This window comes from Mirounga angustirostris, unplaced genomic scaffold, assembly GCF_029215605.1.
Source record: "Mirounga angustirostris isolate CCGP_5_RB_7025 unplaced genomic scaffold, mMirAng1.0.hap1 SCAF_3, whole genome shotgun sequence".
In the NCBI taxonomy this organism is placed as follows: domain Eukaryota; kingdom Metazoa; phylum Chordata; class Mammalia; order Carnivora; family Phocidae; genus Mirounga; species Mirounga angustirostris.
In genome coordinates, this window is record NW_026991711.1 from 184,983,283 (window position 1) to 185,003,085 (window position 19,803).

The 19,803-nt window shown below is 37.3% G+C and overlaps 1 pseudogene; it reads right to left on the reverse strand.

Moving 5' to 3' along the window:
• Positions 1–12,927: 12,927 nt before the first annotated feature.
• The window catches only part of LOC123838467 (proteasome subunit beta type-4-like), a 64,895-nt pseudogene continuing 58,019 nt past the window's right edge, over positions 12,928–19,803 (reverse strand).

Below are 19,803 nucleotides of genomic sequence, written 5' to 3' on the forward strand. Positions count from 1 at the left end.
AGTGTTCTCTTAATCCCCATCACCTATTTCACTCATCCTCCCACCCACCTCCCCTTTGGTAACCATCAGTTTGTTCTCTATAGTTAGGAGTCTGATTTTTGGTTTATCTTTGTTCATTTGTTTTATTTCTTAAATTCCACATATAAGTGAAATCATATGATGTTTGTCTTTCTCATTGACTTATTTAACTTGACATTATACCCTCTAGGTCCATTCGTGTTGTTGCAAATCGCAAGATTTCATTCTTTTTTCATTTTTCTTTATCCATTTTCATTTTTCTTCATCCATTTATCTATTGATGGACACTTGGTTTGCTTCCATAATTTGGCTATAGTAAATAATGCTGCAATAAACATGGGGGTGCATATATCTTTTCAAATTAGTGTTTTCATATTGTTTGGGTAAATACTCAGTTGTGGAATTACTAGATCATATGGTAATTTTATTTTTAATTTTTTGAGGAACCTCTATACTGTTCTCCACAGGGGCTGCACGGTTTGCATTCCCACCAACAGTGCACAAGGGTTGCTTTTCTTCACATCCTTGTCAACATTTGTACCTATTATGATAGGTACAAAGTGATATACCTTTTTTCTTATTGTTTTGATTTCTGGTCAGATGAAATAGCTTTTTATATGTGTTGTGACTATGTTTTCTATATGTTATTTTGTTAACATCTTTTGCCTATTTTTCTATTAGTATTTTTTTTTTCCTTTTTAATTATCGGAGCTACTTTTAAATTTAGGACATTAACCTTCTAAGTTTTATACTCTTTAAAATCATTTTTCTTGCTTATTTTTTATCCAATTGTGGCATTTTTGATGTGTAATCATTTAAAAATGTATGTGGCCTTCATTTTTCTCCTTCTGTGCAGTTTTGCTGTATATCATTCCTCGAAGGGTTACCTCTATCACCAAAGTTATGATATTCATCTATATTTATGAGTAATATTATTTCATGTTTTATATTCAAGTATTTGATGCACCTAGAATTCTTTTTTATGGATTGATGTAGGGATACATAATTCATTTTCCCCCTATTTTTATTTATTTATTTTTTAAGATTTTATTTATTTATTTGAGACAGAGAGAATGAGATACAGAGAGCATGAGAGGGAGGAGGGTCAGAGGGAGAAGCAGACTCCCTGCCAAGCAGGGAGCCCGATGCGGGACTCGATCCCGGGACTCCAGGATCATGACCTGAGCCGAAGGCAGTCGCCTAACCAACTGAGCCACCCAGGCGCCCCTCCCCCTATTTTTAAAAGAAATGGCTGGCCAGTCATTTCAGAACCACTTAATAAATTATTCTTTCTTTTTTTCTTTTAAGATTTTATTTATTTATTTGAGAGAGTGAGAGAGAAAGAGAGCACGAGCAGGAGGGAGGGGCAGAGGCAGAGGGAGAAGCTGATTCACTGCTGAGCAGGGAGCCTGACGTGGGGCTTGATCCCAGGACCCTGAGATCACGACCTGAGCTGAAGGGAGACACTTAACCAACTGAGCCACCCAGGTGCCCTAACAAATTATTCTTTCACATTTATTTTTAATATCAATGTTTTCTTAGATTAACATACTTTAATATATATTAAATTTACACATAATTTTAAATGGATTTTAAGACTTTCTACATAGTTTTGCTTATCTTTACAATCTTGTTTGATGTATCTTTTAAATATATTTTGATATCTAAAAGAGTGTGTCTTCCTCCTTATTGCTCCTCTCAGAATATTCTAGGACATACTGGCATGCTTATCCTCCCAAATTAGTCTTATTTACTTTCCACACTTAAAATAATTCTTTAGGAATGTTATTGGGAAAGGTACATCAATCAGTTATTTTGCACATTAATTCATTATCTTTCTGGATTAAAAAAAAATCAATTCCAGGACCTTGTTTAAGGTGAGCCCACTATGATTTATGAATACAGTTTCTGTAACCACACTGAAATAATCAACTCTCCAAGCATTGCCAATACAGATCAAACAAATTTCATTTTTATTTTATGGAATGTTGTGTTGTAGTTTAAGAAACTGTAAATAAGGGGGGCTGGGTGCTCAGTCGGTTAAGCATCCAACTCTTGGTTTCAGCTCAGGTCAGGATCTCAGGATCCTGGGATCGAACACCGCCCTGCACTGGGCTCCATGTTCAGCAGGGAGCCTGCTTCTCTGCCTCTCTCTCTCTCTCTCTCCCTCTGCCCCTCCCTTCACTCTTTTGAGCGCTCTCTCTCTCTAAAATAGATAAATACATCTTAAAAAAAGAAACTAAATAATATTGATAATGATAATGATAATAAGAATAAAAACACAGTAATAATGACAAGAATAATTATATAGAATATTAAGAGTACAAGATCTGTAGTAAGATTGCTTGAGTTCAAACCTTCCCCAACTGCACAATTACTGCCAAGTCTGGCATTGGGAGAATTACTTACTCTTCTGTGTCTTGGTTGACTCACCTTTAAAATAAAGTTATTATTATTATTAAATAGGATAATACAGGTTGGTATTAGTTGTTATTATTCTCCTTATTATTAATATTACTATTGTTATTAGTTATTGAGCATCTATCAGGCACTTGTAACTATACCAAATTTACCAAATAATTCATCTTCAATCTTCACACATTACAAGCTATCTTACAAAACAAATTGGATACCCTTTTTTTGTATTTATCGTGGTGGATATAGGTAGATATCCATAGAAACAGACATAGGAGGGGCGTCTGAGTGGCTCATTCGGTTAAGTGTCCAACTCTTGATTTCAGTTCAGGTCATGATCTCAGGGTCGTGAGGTCAAGCTCCATGTTGGGCTTATGTTCACTGGGGACTCTGCCTGAGGTTCTCTTTCTCCCTCTCCCTCTGCCCCCTGTCCACTCTCTCTGTCACTAAAATAAATTTAAAAATTAAAAAAAAAGAAAATGGATACAGGAGCAAATTCATCTGGAAGTCAATGTACACAGATAAAACTTCAGATAATTATAAAACTCCAGGGATATTGTCTAGATTTTCTGCCTCTTTCTCTCTCTATTTTGATGGAAACCCAATCACCTTTTTTTAGTTCCACATCCTCTCTGCTACCACTCCCTTTGCCGTCATCACAGTTGGATACTGAGGATAATTGGGAAGCAAGAGAATTTGGTCTTCAAGTGGAAGAATAAGCAATAGGAACAGATGGAACATTTTAGAAACAGAGATTGTAATTTTATGGGCCTCTCCAAAGCCACATAAACTAAAGGAGGTTAAGGAGAAAGGAAAATTATTTCTCCATGGCTTCTTTTTCTGAGTTGGTTATAACTACATAAGGACAAATCAGAAGCTATTCCATATCTTCTCTCATTCAAATATGTACTTTATGTAAGCAAATTCAACTTTATTTGTAGTTTCATAACTTAGAGATGTGTTAGCCTTTTTTGAAGTTTTTAGGTGAAGCTTTGGGTAAACTCCAAAGGAAGTAGCATAGAACATACACATTGTGATTAAAACAGAATGATCTACTGTGTCCGTAGGAAAAGTGGTTGGTTCACCACAAAGCATGGCATACACAGATGGAGGTATATTGATGTGATCATCATGAACATGAGAAAAGTCTTCATATTTGTTGTTTTAGATACTTGATTTTGTCAGGTATCCAGAGTAATTTAGGTTCTCTAATCAACATCACAATAGACTGATACAGAAACCACAAAGTCAATTTAGGGATTTGTACAGAAAATACATCACCGAATGGGACCAAACACTATCGTCTACTGGTCAATATAATCTCTCTCTAGAGATTAACTTGTATGAGATGTTATTTGTCATTTGGAAGGTTGCCAGGTGAATATGAAGTGATCATCAACTGTAGCATCCAGCTGTCATACCCTCCTATATCATTTTCACCAAGGCGATATGTCTACCTAACAGACATGGTATTGGGGTCTTCTTGCAGATGATCCTTTGTCTTGAACTGTACTGCTACCTAAGTATTTTGGGGCTCCCTCTTTTAAGCCTCCAAACTGATAATCATCCTTTTCTTAAAACCTGACCTTTTCGTCAGGCAGAGCAAAACAAAAGGGATAAGATTTTATTGTTACTATTTGTATTCCAGTCTTTCTTCTACATTAATAAAATTAGAATGGAAATATTTATCTAGCTCCTTGGGCATTTCCTTACTGATTGTTACTTAAGTGTAAGTTATTTCACATTTAGCTGACCTCATTCCTTGCATCCCGTTATCCCCAATTTCATCACAGACAGTTACTTAATTGAAGTCTAGGATACATCTTGTTACTCTGTAGTGTTGTACATATAATGATGATTCCAGTGGAGTCCATCTATATTTCAGGCAATAGATTTTTTTTTTTAGAGAGGGAGAGGGTGAGAGGCAGAGGGAGAGAGAGAGTCTTAACCAGGCTCCACACTGAGTGTGGAGCCTGGTGTGTGGCTTGATCTCACAACCTTGAGATCATGACCTGAGGCAAAAAAAACAGTTGGTCATTTAACCAACTGAGCCATCCAGGTACCCCTCAGGCAATAGACTTAATAAGATATATAATGAGTAAACACTGAATAACTCTTGGGCATAACTGTGGTATCCCCCTACATCTGCTCACTTCACATTTCTTTCTCTTAACTCTTACCCTCTCATTTCTTTTTCACTCATTGTTTCTTCCTCCTTTTATTCATTTATGTTCCCCTTTGACCCCTTTGTCTTCTTCCTTTCTTCCCCTTCCCTTTTTTGCCTTTCTCCTATCCAATGCCAACAAGTGGTATTTATAAAAATAGCTGTTGGAGAGAGAAAGTAGGTCTGCTAAGAATGAACCACAAGTGAATAAATATGGCTTTTTTCTCCAATATCTGCTAAGATGGAGACACAAGAATCTTCATCAAAATTTTTTTTCAAAAGTAAAAAATAATTATAATTTCAAATCATTAGGAACTAGATAAAATCAAAGTTTATGGTCATGTATATCTTAAGATCCTTGTATCATTTAATGTAATTTTGTGTCTCAGTAGTCACCCAGAGTGTTTGATAAATATAATCTAAGTCTTATAAACTATCTACCAGTTTCAGATAAAACACACTTCTACAGCTGAGTTTCTTAGCTATTCCTAACACTGTCTCCAGATGTGTTTTCCGCCTTTTTCAATATGGCTTTTGAAAGACATATAACTTCATAATGAACATGCCCAGGGAGACCCTACCATTTGTCACAAGACTGATGTTCTATGAGGACAGAGTTATTTATTTGTGCACAGATATCCTGAAACAGTGCTCCTGCTACATCATAGTTCCTCAATCAATGTTTGTTAAGTGAAATGATGCTTAAAAGCTTATCATCCAGGAATTCTTAAACTGGAGGTACTATAGTCATCAGGGATTCACAAATCCCTGATTTGATGCAAAATTTTATTTGTAATACTTGTTGCATGTTTGTTTGTTTGTTTTCTGGAAAATGTATTCATGGTCCTCATGAGTCTCAGAAAAAACTATGATCCAGAAATTAAGTAGTGTTGCTTGTAACCCCTACCCATGCTCTTAATAGGATTTTTTTGATAGACAGACTTTATTTTTTAAAGTTTTATATTTATAGAAAATTTATAGAAAATTGGACAGAAAAGGTACAGAGATTTCCTATATCCCCTCTGCCTGCACGCATACACAGCCTCCCCAGCTACTGGAATTTTTTAGAAGTCAGGCCCAATAATGTTTAAATTTTGTTGCTTAATTAAACTGCTTTAGCATATTAGGAATCAGTCCAGTCTGAATCATTTCTGCTTTATCTTCAAAGTTTTCTCTAGAAGAGAGGCTCTCAAAATTCAAGGTGCATAAAAATCATCAAGAGATCAGAATAAAGAACAGATACTGATCCATGTAGTTTGGGAGCCCAGGGTATATCTTTCCTCATAAACTCTCAGGGAATAGAGCTCACTCGTGTGTTCTGAGTCAGAGCATCTGTATCATTGACATTGGTACCATGGGGCATTTGTTAGAGATGCCCATTCCCGGCTCCCTCCCCAGATCTTCTGAGTCAAACCTGCATTTCAATCAGATCCTGAGCAGTATGTATGTACATTGAAGTTTGAAAAACCCTGATCTAGACCAGTGCTTCTCAACCCTGACTGTACAGTGGAATTTACTCAGAGAATTTTTGAAAAATGGTGCCCAGCCCTCACTCAGACAATGAAGTTAGAATCTTCCAGGAGGAGAATGGGTGGGGGAATCTGAACATTAGTGGTTTTATTCAAGCACCCGAAATGATTCATTTTCTACCAAATGTTCAGTACGATGAATGCCCCACAACACCTGGTACCAACAATATTCAAATTCCAGAGAGGATGAAAAAAAAAAGGAACTGGAAAGTTTCACAAAATTGGGTATCCAATGACATCAGACTTCTAAATAGCCACAACATGACCAAAATAATGAAAAAGCAATGTCTTCAAAATGGAAGAAATTATTTCTAACTTAGACTTCTATACCAATCTAAATTATCAATCAAATGTGAAGGAAGAGTGAAGAATTCAAATGTAACTACCTTTCTCAGAAGCTACTAGAAGAATGCTCACTGAAAGAAAGGGATAAATTAAGGCAGAGAAAGATATGACAGTCCAACACAGGCAAGATGACATGTGGTGGGCCTGAGAGCAAACAGACCATCATGGGGTCCTGGAGAATTATCTCCAAAAAGAGAATAAATGTATAGTTACAGTTGGTTACAGGATTTAACCACAATACAAGAGGTTTTAGGCTTGAGCTGTCAACTTTGTGACTGAGTTAAGAATCTATCAACTATCTCTATCTAACTATCTATCTATCTATCTATCTATCTATCTGTCATCTATCTATCATCTATCCATATACTCACATATACAAGAAGTGTATATATATATATATATATATCAAAGTAATTTAAAAAGGCAATTGTTGCTACCAAAAAATTTTTTAAAAATGCATATTAATTTAGAATTAGTGGCTTGGTTTTTAACAATGCTTGCATGGTATAATAATACAAACACCAAATATTGATGTAACAAATAATTGTGTATCATATGAACGATGAAAGAGAAGTATGTGAGTGATTCAAGAGGGAAATCATGTTTAGAACAGATAATGTCTAAACCGAAAAACTCAAGAGACAGACTAGTAGCAGGTTATTTGGACACCTGGAGGTAAGTAACGGATGAGATATCTAACAGTAAAGGGTTTGCCTCCAAGAACAAGAATCAGGATTAGAGAGGGATTAGGAAAAATCTTTACTTCTTTGTTTCTTTTTTTAAAATATGTATATCTCATATTATGAACATGGAATTAACCTCAAGAAAAATAGATTTCAAAAGCATATGAGGCCATTAATCATAACTCACAGGATTTATTCAACATTTACTACAACATTCCATCAAATGTGTGTGGAATATGGAGAACAGTAAGCATAGACACTGCCTACAGTCATTCCACAGTGTAGCCATCATAGTGCTCTTATATAGTATCTATTATTACTGTTGCATTTATAATATATTTACCTAGAGTCCTCTGATCCCTAAGGGACCAAGAGCTCTTTGAAGAAAGGTTCTCAGTTCCTTATTTGGGTTCTCTTTTTTATACTTCACATATAGTAGGTGTTCAATAAACATGGTTTGAAAGTGATTAGCGGTTTATAAATTCAAAGCATAGCCTTAAATAAACCCAAGTATGCATTAGAGTCAACTGACAACCTTTTAAAAAATATAAAAGTCTTGTCTCTACTTTCTGAGAATCTGATTTAGGTGATATATTAAATGTGTAATTTTTAAAGATTTTATTTATTTATTTGACAGAGAGAGACACAGCAAGAGAGGGAACACAAACAGGGGGAGTGGGAGAGGGAGAAGCAGGTTTCCCTCTGAGCAGGGAGCCTAATGCGGGGCTCAATCCCAGGACCCTGGGATCATGACCTGAGCTGAAGGCAGATGTTTAATGACTGACCTACCCAGACGCCCCTTAAATGTGTATTATTTCAAAAGGGCAACACATGATTCAGAGTTGCGGTCACTCAGAAAGTGGAGCATATAGGTGCTTTAGTGGAATTTTGTGTGCTATGGGATTCAGAGGAGAGTTGTTTCAGACAGGGGAATCTGGAGGAACCATTGTTGGAAGCACATATCCCTGTAAACACATCTTTGTGTTGGTGGCTCTGGCTATTGTAATCAGTGCCTGTTGTTATTTAAAGTGGAAATTCTTAGACTTAGGTTAACCCTGAGGCCCCACTTAAAATACCATGGCTCATTTGTTAAGGGTTACATAACAGAGCATTTTCTCATCATGCTTTTTATCCAGATGGATCGCAGCAGGTTTCTCCCTCACCTCAAAATTATTTCTATATTTTTCCTTATAGCTTGATAATTTTTTCTCCTGCAAATACCAGAAAGAACATGGCTGGTGTTCAAAACTTAATGAGTGCTGGTCCTCACTCTGCCCATCTCTCACTAATGTTATAATCTCAGGCACAAGTCATTAACCACCCTGAGCCTGTGTCTTCATGTATTAAATGGAATGATGATAACTATTTGTTTTGTAGGGTTTTTATGATTATGTAATGGAGTCATGGCTGGAAAAACTTCAACAGCTGTACATTTTCACATATCTAAGGGAATTCTGTTACTATGATTATTCTTCAGTATTGTTTATCCATTTTGTCATTGCACTATCATTTATTCTTCAAACTTGGTTGCCCAGATTTGGTCTGTTGGGAGCAGGATTGTTTGATGATTCACATGAAACTAGGAAGCTAGAAATGTTTGGTGATTTCACGTAGATATTATTCATGAGAATAAACATGGATGTGGATAATGAAGGTCAAAGTTGAGAAGGCAGATTGATAATTTATCTCACTGAATTTGAACATTTTATAATTTGGGTTGCACACTATCTCTGTAAAAAAAGGAAATGAATGTGGTTGCTGGTGAAAAATATAACTTTACATTTGATACATTTTAACAGAGTTCCAAGAAATCATTTGTAAAATAAATATTCATGATACAGGAGCCTCATATACCTAGGTATAATGTTCTAGAATATTAGAAAACTGGAAAGATGTAATCTGATGGGTAGAATAAATTGCTTAGCAGGTAAATTTTATATTTACCTTTCCCTAAATTTTTTTTTGAGATTTTTTTTTATTATGTTATGTTAATCACCATGCATTACATCATTAGTTTTTGATGTAGTGTTCCATTCATTGTTTGTGTATAACACCCAGTGCTCCATTCAATACATGCCCTCTTTAATACCCATCACCAGGCTAACCCATCCCCCCACCCCACCCCCCCTAGAATCCTCAGTTTGTTTCTCAGAGTCCATAGTCTTTCATGGTTCGTCTCCCCCTCTATTTCTCCCCCTTCATTTTTCCCTTCCTACTATCTTCTTTTTTTTTTTTTTTAAACGTATAATGTATTATTTGTTTCAGAGGTACAGGTCTGTGACTCAACAGTCTTGCACAATTCACAGTGCTTACCATAGCACATACCCTCCCCAATGTCTATCACACAGCCACCTCAACCCTCCCACCCCCCACCACTCCAGCAACCCTCAGTTTGTTTCCTGAGATTAAGAATTCCTCATATCAGTGAGATCATATGATACATGTCTTTCTCTGATTGACTTATTTTGCTCACCATAATACCCTCCAGTTCCATCCACGTCATTGTAAATGGCAAGATTTCATTCCTTTTGATGACTGCATAATATTCCATTGTGTGTATATATATATATATATATATATATATATATATATATATATATACCACATCTTCTTTATCCATGCATCTGTCGATGGACATATGGGCTCTTTCCATAGTTTGGCTATTGTGGACATTGCTGCTATAAACATCGGGGTACACATACTCCTTCGGATCCCTACATTTGTATCTTTGGGGTAAATACCCAGTAGTGCAATTGCTGGATCGTATGGTAGCTCTATTTTCAACTTTTTGAGGAACTTCCATACTGTTTTCCAGAGTGGCTGCACCAGCTTGCATTCCCACCAACAGCGTAGGAAGTTTCCTCTTTCTCCGCATCCCCGCCAACATCTGTTGTTTCCTGACTTGTTAATTTTAGCCATTCTGACTGGTGTGAGGTGGCATCTCTATTAGTGTATATTTTAAATGAAATATAAAGATTTGGTGTATTATTATGAACAATATAAAGCTTTTTAAACATATAAAAAATAATAGTTCATTTCTCTATAATCTATTAGAAAAATTTCAGGGAAAATAATTTAAAGTTAAATGGCAGCATATGTTTAAACTTCCAATTATAAAACACGAGTCAATTGAAAGTACTAATTTCAGACTTTCATTAAAAAAAACCAGAAAACTCAAATTGTGATCTTTGGGGTCAAAAGAAAACACACAGTAATCAGCAGGAGCCAAATATGATGACCTATTTTTCAATGGTCATTTTTCATAACAATCATAAAAATGGCATTTTTTTCTCACAGCATACTTTAGACAAGTCATTTTTTAGGAATAATTTAGTTCTGAGATGAAAGAGAAACACTTCTCTAGAGCATCTATATTTCACCCAGGAAGGCTTGAGGATGATATCACCCTATTTTTAAAGCAAAAGTTAAAGTGTGCTATTTTGATATCACCTATTGATAGGTACTGTATTTCTCTCTCTCTTGGAAAGTCTCCCCTCACTGAAGGAAAAAGCAAAATATAATTTTATTACTTTTTAAAATTGCTATCTATAGTACTTTCATAAACATCAAAGATAAAGGAAGGCATATGGAAAGTATGAGAAAAAGAATAAGCATTACTCATGGTCATAGATGTCATCATCCAACGTGAAAGTCACTTATATATTCTGGAGTTCTCAAAAAGGACGTCTTTCTACACCATTTCAGACCACAGAGAGTTGTGCCCATTCTGAGTACTGGCCTGCACAGAAAGGTATTCCTTGGATCACATGAGTTACTCTTCTAATTGCCAGATAAGATACAGGATGACCAGTTAAATTGGAATTTCAGGTAAATAACAATTTTTTAAGTATCAGTATAACCTGGTTCTTTTTTTTTTTAACATACAGGATTTTACTAGTTTCAGGTGTACAATATAGTGATTCAATAATTCCATACATAACCCAATGCTCATAACGACAAGTGCACTCCTTAATCTCCAAAACCTATTTAACCCTTCCCCCCCATCCCCACCTCTCCTCTGGTAACTGTCAGTTTGTTTTCTATAATTAAGAGTCTGTTTATTGATTTCTCTCTCACTCTCTCTTTTTTCCCTTTGCTCATTTGTTTTGTTTCTTAAATTCCACATATGAGTGAAATCATATGGTATTTGTCTTTCTCTGACTGACTTATTTCACTTAGCATAATACTCTCTAGATCCATCCACATTGTTGTGAGTGGCAAGAGTTCATTCTTTTATATGGCTGAGTAATATTCCATTATATATATATATATATATATATATATATATATATATATATATATATATATATACCACACCTTATTTATCAATTCATCAATTGATGGACACTTGGGCTGCTTCCATAATTTGGCTTTTGTAAATAATGCTGCTATAAACATAAGGGTGCATACATCCATTCTAATTAATGTTCTTGTATTCTTTGGGTAAATAACCAGTAGGATGATTGCTGGATCATAGATAGTTCTGTTTTTAACTTTTTGAGGAATCTCCATATTGTTTTCCACAATGGCTGCCCTAGTTTGCATTCCTACAACAGCATGTGAGTGTTCCTTTTTCTCCACATCCTCACCAACGCTTGTGTCTTGTGTTGTTGATTTTAGCCATTCTGACAGATATGAGCTGCTATCTCATTATAGTTTTGATTTGCATTTCCGTGATGGTAAGTGATGATCAACATCTTTTCATGTGTTGGTTGGCCATCTGGATGTCTTCTTTGGAGAAATGTCTATTCATGTCTTCTGCCCATTTTTTAAATCAGATTATTTGTTTTTTAGGCATTTAGTTGTATAAATTTTTTATATATTTTGGATACTCTTTACTGAATATGTCATTTGCAAATATTTTCTCCCATTTTGTAAGTTGCCTTAGTTTTGTTGATTGTTTCTTTTGCTATGCAGAAGCTTTTTATTTTGATGTAGTCCCAATAGTTTATTTTTGCTTTTGTTTCCCTTGCCTCAGGAGACATAACTAGAAAGAAGTTGTTATGGCCAATGTCAAAGAAGTTACTCCCAGTGTTTTCTTCAAGGATTCTTGTGGTTTAAAAAAAATTTTTTTTTGAAGATTTTATTTATTTATTTGACAGAGAGAGACACAGTGAGAGAGGGAACACAAGCAGGGGGAGTGGGAGAGGGAGAAGCAGGCTTCCCGCGGAGCAGGGAACCTGATGCAGGGCTCGATTCCAGGACGCTGGGATCATGACCTGAGCCAAAAGCAGATGCTTAACGACTGAGTCACCCAGGTGCCCCGATTCTTGTGGTTTTAGGTATCACATTTAGTTCTTTAATCCATTTAGAATTTATTTTTGTGTATGGTGTAAGAAAGTGTTCAAATTTCTTTCTTTTGCATGTGGCTGTCCTGTTTTCCCAACACCATTTGTTGAAGAGACTTTTTCCCATTGGATAGTCTTTCCTGCTTTGTCAAAGAATAATTTACCATATAGCTGTGGGTTTATTTCTGGGTTTTTTATTCCATTCTATTGATCTATGTGTCTATTTTTTGTGCCAGTACCATACTGGTTTGATTACTACAGGTTTATAATATACTTAAGTTCAAAATTGTGATGCCTCCAACTTTGCTTTTTCTTTTTCAAGATTACTTTGCTTATTTGGGGTCTTTTGGGGTTCCATACAAATTTTAGGATTATTTTTTCTAGTTCTGTGAAGAATGCTGTTGGTATTTTGATAAGAATTGCATTAAATGTATATATTTCTTTGGATAGTATAGATATTTTATTTTACTTTACTTTATTTATTTATTTATTTTTTTCATTTCAAAGGATTGATTTATTTTACAATAGAAAAGTATACCTTTGAACCAGCCAAGTTCAAAGTTAGAAGAAGGGTACAACTGCAGTTCTGGATAATGCATCTGTATTTCATTCAAAGCCACTGATCATGTGAGCAATCTCCCAGTTAGTCTCTGCAGACAGTGGTCCCTCAATTTCAACACCTTTTTCGGTGACAGTGGCGATTTGAAACTGGTTATAAGAATGGGCATCTCGATAATACAGCACTCGCATGCAGCGTTCCACTAGCTCTCGGGCCTCAGTCTGACTCAGGACTGGCTGCTTCTCCAGAACTTCTCGCAGCAGAAGCTGAGCCAAGTATGCACCATAACCAGTGGCCAGCGAAGGGGCTTCATAAGCGACACCAAGCATGTCCACATAACCAAGGAAGCTCTCTCCATCAGCATAGCCTCCAATGACCATGGTGTTCCACAGGGGTTTCATCTTGAAGCGGTGGCTGTACATGGCCCTGGCCAGCCATGAATGAATAGCTCTAGGACTACAGCTGTGTCCATCTCCCAACAGCTCCTCTGGGGGAGAACTTGCTTCAAATACTGGAAATCTGCGTAGTCTCCAGAAGCACCCAGCATGGTGCTGTCGTTGACTCGCATAATGCGAGAGATGTTGCGGAAACGAGCCAAGGAGCCGTAGGAGCCCAGCATGTCTGCGGCAATCACCACTCCACCCTCAAACTTAACACCCAGGACCGAGGTCCCGGTCACCATGGGGTTCTGCGTGTGCGTAATCGGACCCCCGTAGGGCGCGGACGCTGGCTCCTCGGAGGCACCAGGAGTAGGCGGGATGTGGTAAAACTGCCCGGGACCCCGGACCCCCAGCCCAAAGTCTGGATAGTATAGATATTTTAACAATATTTGTTCTTTCAATCTGTGGGAATGGAATGTCTTTCCATTTCTTTGTGTCATCTTCCATTTCTTTCATCAGCATTTTATAGTTTTCAGAGTACAGGCTTTTCACCTCTTTGGTTAGGTTTATTCCTAGGTATCTTATTATTTTTGGTGCATATTTAAATGTGATCAATTTCTTTATTTCTTTTTCTGCTTCTTCATTATTGGCATATAGAAATGCAAGAGATTTCTGTATATTGATTTTGTATCCTGCAACTTTACTGAATTGATTTATCTGTTCTGGCAGTTTTTGGTGCAGTCTTTCAGGTTTTCTATATATAGTATCTATATATATTTTCTATACATAGTATCATGTCATCTGCAAATAGTGAAAGGTTTGCTTCTTTCTTACCAATTTGGATGCCTTTTATTTATTTTTGTTGTCTGATTGCTGTGGCTAGGACTTCCAGTACTATGTTGATTAAAAGTGGTGAAAATGGACATCCTTATTTTGTTCCTGAACTTAGGGAAAAAGCTCTGTTTTTTTCCCATTAAGGATGATGGTCACTGTGGATTTTTTATACATGGCCTTTATTATGTTGAGGTATATTGCCTCTAAACCTTCTTTGTTGAGGGTTTGTCTTTTTTTTCATGAGTGGATGTTGTACTTTGTCAAATGCTCTTTCTGAGTCTATTGAAATGGTCATATGGTTCTTATCCTTTCTCTTATTGATGTGATATATTATACTGATTGATTTGTGAATATTGAACCACTCATGCAAATCAGGAATAAATCCCATTTGATCATGGTGAATGATTTTTTAAATGTATTATTGGATTCAGCTTGTTGGTATATTGCTTTTTGTTTGTAACAGGTTTAAAGATTTTATTTATTTATTTGAGAGAGAGAGAGTGAGCATGGGCAGGGGCAGAGGCAGAAGCAGAGGGAGAAACAGACTTCCCACTGAGCAGGAAGCCCAATGTGGGGCTCAATCCCAGGACCCCGGGATCATGACCTGAGCAGAAGGCAGACACTTAACTGGCCGAGCCACCCAGGTACTCCTGTTAGTATATTACTGAGAACTTTTGCATCTATGTTCATCAGGGATATTGGAGTATTGCCTAGTTTTTAAAAACGGTATTATTTTTTTGTCTGAAATTCCAATTTAACTTGTAGTCCTCTATTTTATTTGTTAAATCTAATTCCATTTGGTTTAGCATTGTTTTTGTTGAAAGTAACTTGTAGGGTATCAAATATTTTCTGTGGACCTTGTCACCAGAACAAAGTTTCTATTTACACCTTCCTTTGTGCTACATTTGCCATCATAAGGTGATCCCAAATTCCAACCAACATCAATGGAAATGTAATGAGGTAGCTAGAATTCTAGTAGGGTTGATATTCCTGAGAAAATCATAAGGGGGCTTTGGGACTTCTTTCCACAATAGTGAGGGGCTGGTGTGTTTAGCATGGTTGTGAGGCCTCCTTTCCCAGAGAAAGTGGGTGAAACCATTATGTGAGAGTGTGGGCTCTCATGTGGACAGAGAGAGCACTAACATGCATGCACAATAAACCCTGGGGACAGGGATGTCCACGGAGGAGCTTTAAGAAACTCTTGCACATTGTGATGTGGTTGGTGAAACCTGTTGTCATCTTATCAATGGATCATTGTACTTTCAAGGCTTCTGGATTAAGACTGCTTTTCTTCCCCTTCTTTTACCTTTTTTTTCTATTTATTTTTATTATTGAAGTACAGTTGACAAATAACGTTGTTTTAGTTTCATGTGTATAACATGTTGATTCAACAATTCTATACATTATGCAATGCTCAGCATAAGTGTAGTCACTGTCTGTCACCATAGATGTTACATTATTGGCTATATTCCCTATGCTGTACTTTTCATCTCCATGACTTACTTATTTTCTGACTGGAAGTTTGTACATCTGAATCCCCATTAATCTATTTCACCTATGCCGCCGCCACTCCCCTCTGGCAACCACCAGTTTGTTCTCTCTATTTATGAGTCTGTTTCTGTGTTTTGGTTATTTGTTGCTGTTGTTGTTTAATGTGACACCAAGTTCAGACAGCTAACCAGGGAGAAGCCTACTTGGGGAATGAGCAGAAGAATGCCCCACCTAGGACAGTTTAACTCTTGACAGAATGATGGCAAAGATGAGGATGGGCCAGACTTAAGCTTGCTGTGCTCTTGAAGGATTACCACAATGCTAAAGAGATTCTACAATTACAAGTGCTGTGAGCATACACAGTTTGTTACAAAAGATTCTAAGCAGATGGTTTGATTTAAGCAGCATCATGTGACTTTGCTAAATTAATATGAGATGCTCTTGTTAAAATAAGCAAATTTAAATTGTTAGTTAACTCAACATCTAGAGCTTTTAATTTCTTAAGGAATTAAAATCCTTTTGTGAGACGGAATGGCATTTGGTGGCAGACAGGTCCAGATTCATTCAAAGCTTTTGGTGTATTCCAGCAAGTAAGCTTTGAAATGGGTCTTGGCTGCCTCTCTGAGACAATTAGTTCAGGCTTTGTTTTCAGTTGCCCTTTTTACTTTGGAATAATTTTAGATTTACAGAAAGGTTATAAGGATAGTTCAAAGATTTCTGCATACCCTTCCCTCAGTCCCCCCTAATCTTATATAACTATGGTGCATCACTATTATTGATATATTAATATCAAATAAACTCCAGACTTTGTTTGAATTTCACCAGTTTTTCCACTAATGACTTTTTTCTTGTTTTATTATTTTTTTTAATTTAATTTTTTTATTAACATATAATGTATTATTTGTTTCAGGGGTACAGGTCTGTGATTCATCAGTCTTACACAGTTCAGAGCGCTCACCATAGTACATACCCTCCCCAGTGTCCAACAGCCAGCCACCCCATCCCTCCCACTCCCCTCCACTCACTAATGACTTTTTTCTGTACCAGGATCCAGTCCAACCCATGATATCACACTGCATTTAGGGTTCAGGTTTTTGCTACCAAACATTGGGGAAATTTGAGGTGCATTGTGGCAGAGAAAAAAATTGGGGCCATTGAAACTATTCTATACAGTAGGCTGAAGTATAGCTGGATTCCTACTTCTCAACAAGTGAGGATGAGTTGTTTGGCCTTATGATTCTCATACTAGGCCACATCCTGAAATCACCTAAGGAGATTTAAACCATACTGATGCTTGGGTTTCACCCCAAGTATGCTGATTGGTATGGGGTGCAACCTGGGCATCCATATTTATAAAAGTTTCTCAGGTACAACAAAGCTTTAAAAACTTTCTGCTAAGCATCCCTAGGTTTAGCCTCAGGGCCAGGAATAGAGATGTCATTGAGCCAGCGTCCACTAGGGGGTAATAGAGAGCAGCTTGGTGTAGTCCACACCCCTGGGTCAAAATCTGGAGGAGGAAAATCCTGAAGACTCCTCTGAATTTCTGTTCTTCGTGAGAATTCCAGGGCTGAGGAGCAAAAAAAAAAAAAAAAAAAAAAAGATGTAGATCTAGTGTGCTTAGTCAAACCCAAATACAGCTACAGTTTGTGGACCTCAAACTTGTATTACTTGTATTTCCTACTTAACCCCAAATTTAGTGACTTAAAACAACACATACTCATTACCTTATTAGTCTGGAGGTCAGAAGTCCGAAATGGGTCTCTCTAGGCTAAAATCAAGGTCCAGTCAGCCTTTCTTTTGGAGGTTTTAGAGTGGAATCCATTTCCTTGCCTTAATCATCTTCTGAAGACCACCTGTATCCTCTGACTCCTGACACTTTTCTCATGTCACTCACTCTGCTTGCATTGTTGCATTTCCTTCTCTGACCCTGACCCTCCTACCTCCCTCTTTCACTTATAAGATCCTTATGATTTCATTGGGTTTAATCCAGAATAATCTTCTCATTTCAAGCTCATTGACTTAATCACAACTGAAAAATCCCTTTTGCCACTTAATGTGACATTCATAGGTTTCAGGGAATAATATATGGGCACCTTTGGCCGTCGGTTATTCTGTCTACCACATGGTGAATCAAAAGTGTGGCAGATTATTAAAATATTTTAAAATATTCTCAATAAGCCGTGTCTTGGGGGGTTGGAATAAGGAGGTCAGGAGGCTATAATTATATATACATAATTGCTTCTAAGCTATCAAGTTAATCTAGTCCCTGACATTTCACACACATCAGTAGGGAGGACCTGTGCCCACTTTTGCTAAGAGCCTGCATTGGTGAGGAATGGCCCTTTTTCTCAACCTGCTGAAGGCAGCTCTGGGTGGAACTTTATGCTTTTTGTGGTTTATCTGTAGCTAAAGTACCTGTCCTTACAGGTACAGGGGATTACATTGTAGTCCTGATTTAACCACTCCCAGGGGTTCTAGGAAGAACTCTGATAGGCACAACCAGGAGAAGCAGTCAGTATCTTCAGGGTCCTGGCAGAGGGGTAGTCTCCACAAGGGTGGGGGCAATAGCCACAGGAGGACCTGCAGGAGGAGCAATTCACAAAGGAATGACCCAGACAGCAAAAATAGCAGGAGTTTCCCCTCCAGGGAGGCTTAAACGTATGATGCAAGGAAGAGGGTATTTTTATTTTAATGCAAATTCTAGGATGGCTGACTTTCATGAACCAGACAACCATACAAGCTATGAAGGCTCTGAGGTTGTCAGCCGAGAGTGTGTGGGCTAAGGGTGTGTGTGTGTGTGGGTGGGTGGGTGTGTGTGTGTGTGTCGAAGGGAAGGGGATGGGAGAGCCAATCACACAGAGAACATAGGTGGAGGCTTTTAGCACCTGCGATGAATAGGATATTTAAGGGACAGGAATATATGATCAAACGGGATTTCAGGAACCTTCCATTACATAGACTGAGTGAACCACTGTATTCGTCCTAAGGAACCTGCATTAAAGATACACATAGTTCTTCAAGACTCTGGAGACTCATGACTAGGTTTTTACATACCATACCAGGCAAGACTGGGTCAAGAAAAGGCACTGGTTTTATGAGGATGACAGCTATGCTAGTGATTCTTGAGATGCATGGACAAGGAGACTATAACTATTTTTGCCCAACACCAAAGTTTAGTGACAGTCTTTACCGTAACTCTTAGGAACTCAAATTAACATACTCTGAGAGCCAGTGTTATAGGAAAACAGATAAATATTTAAGATCATTAGCATCCCAAATGCACCTGTAAATAAAAGAAACCTTGACTCAAAATGGCCTAAATGATGACATTATTTTCACACATAATAAAAAATCCAGAGGTAGAGTGGGCCCCAAGTTTTTGTTTGTTTGTGTGCTTGTCTCGCAGCTATGCTGTCACTTTAGCTTTGTTTAAAGCTGTTACAATATACCTTCCCTAGAAATAGGAGTGAGTGGAATACAATGGCTAACTTAGGTTATGTGCATATTCCTGGACCAAAAATAGTGACTCGGAATAATTCTGGGGTTGGTGTAAACTAATCAGAGACTTCCCCTGCAGCTGGGATGGGCCACATTCTCCTGAATCACATATACAAAATTGAGGTTCAGTAAAAAAAAAAAAAATGTTTGGGAGAGAATCAGACCAGTCCACCAGTAAAAACACCTCCTTGCTGCATTTTGTGCTGAATAAATTGTCCTTTGATTCCTCTTCTGTTTCAGATGCTTTATAAAGGTAAAGAATTTCTCTAAAATCCTGTTGCTACCATCACGGGTCAATTGAATCCTAGTCAAAAATTCAACTATTAGTTCTAATTTGGAAGAGGTTGAGAATACATGACATACATTATATTCACATATCATACCTCAAATTTGCCTTATTTCAACTGGAAACAACAGCTGCATTGTCAGGTTGGTGTTTTCATTAGGCACCGTTGCAAAGAGCGTTTCAAAGTAGAGTAGCCTTCCCTTGCCCAGTGAGTGCAGCTGACTGACCCCACAGTGTTATTTCATACTTCATTTAAACCAGCCACAGGGATTTCACAGTGCCAGTGTGCTTGGAGAAACTTAAAACTATAACC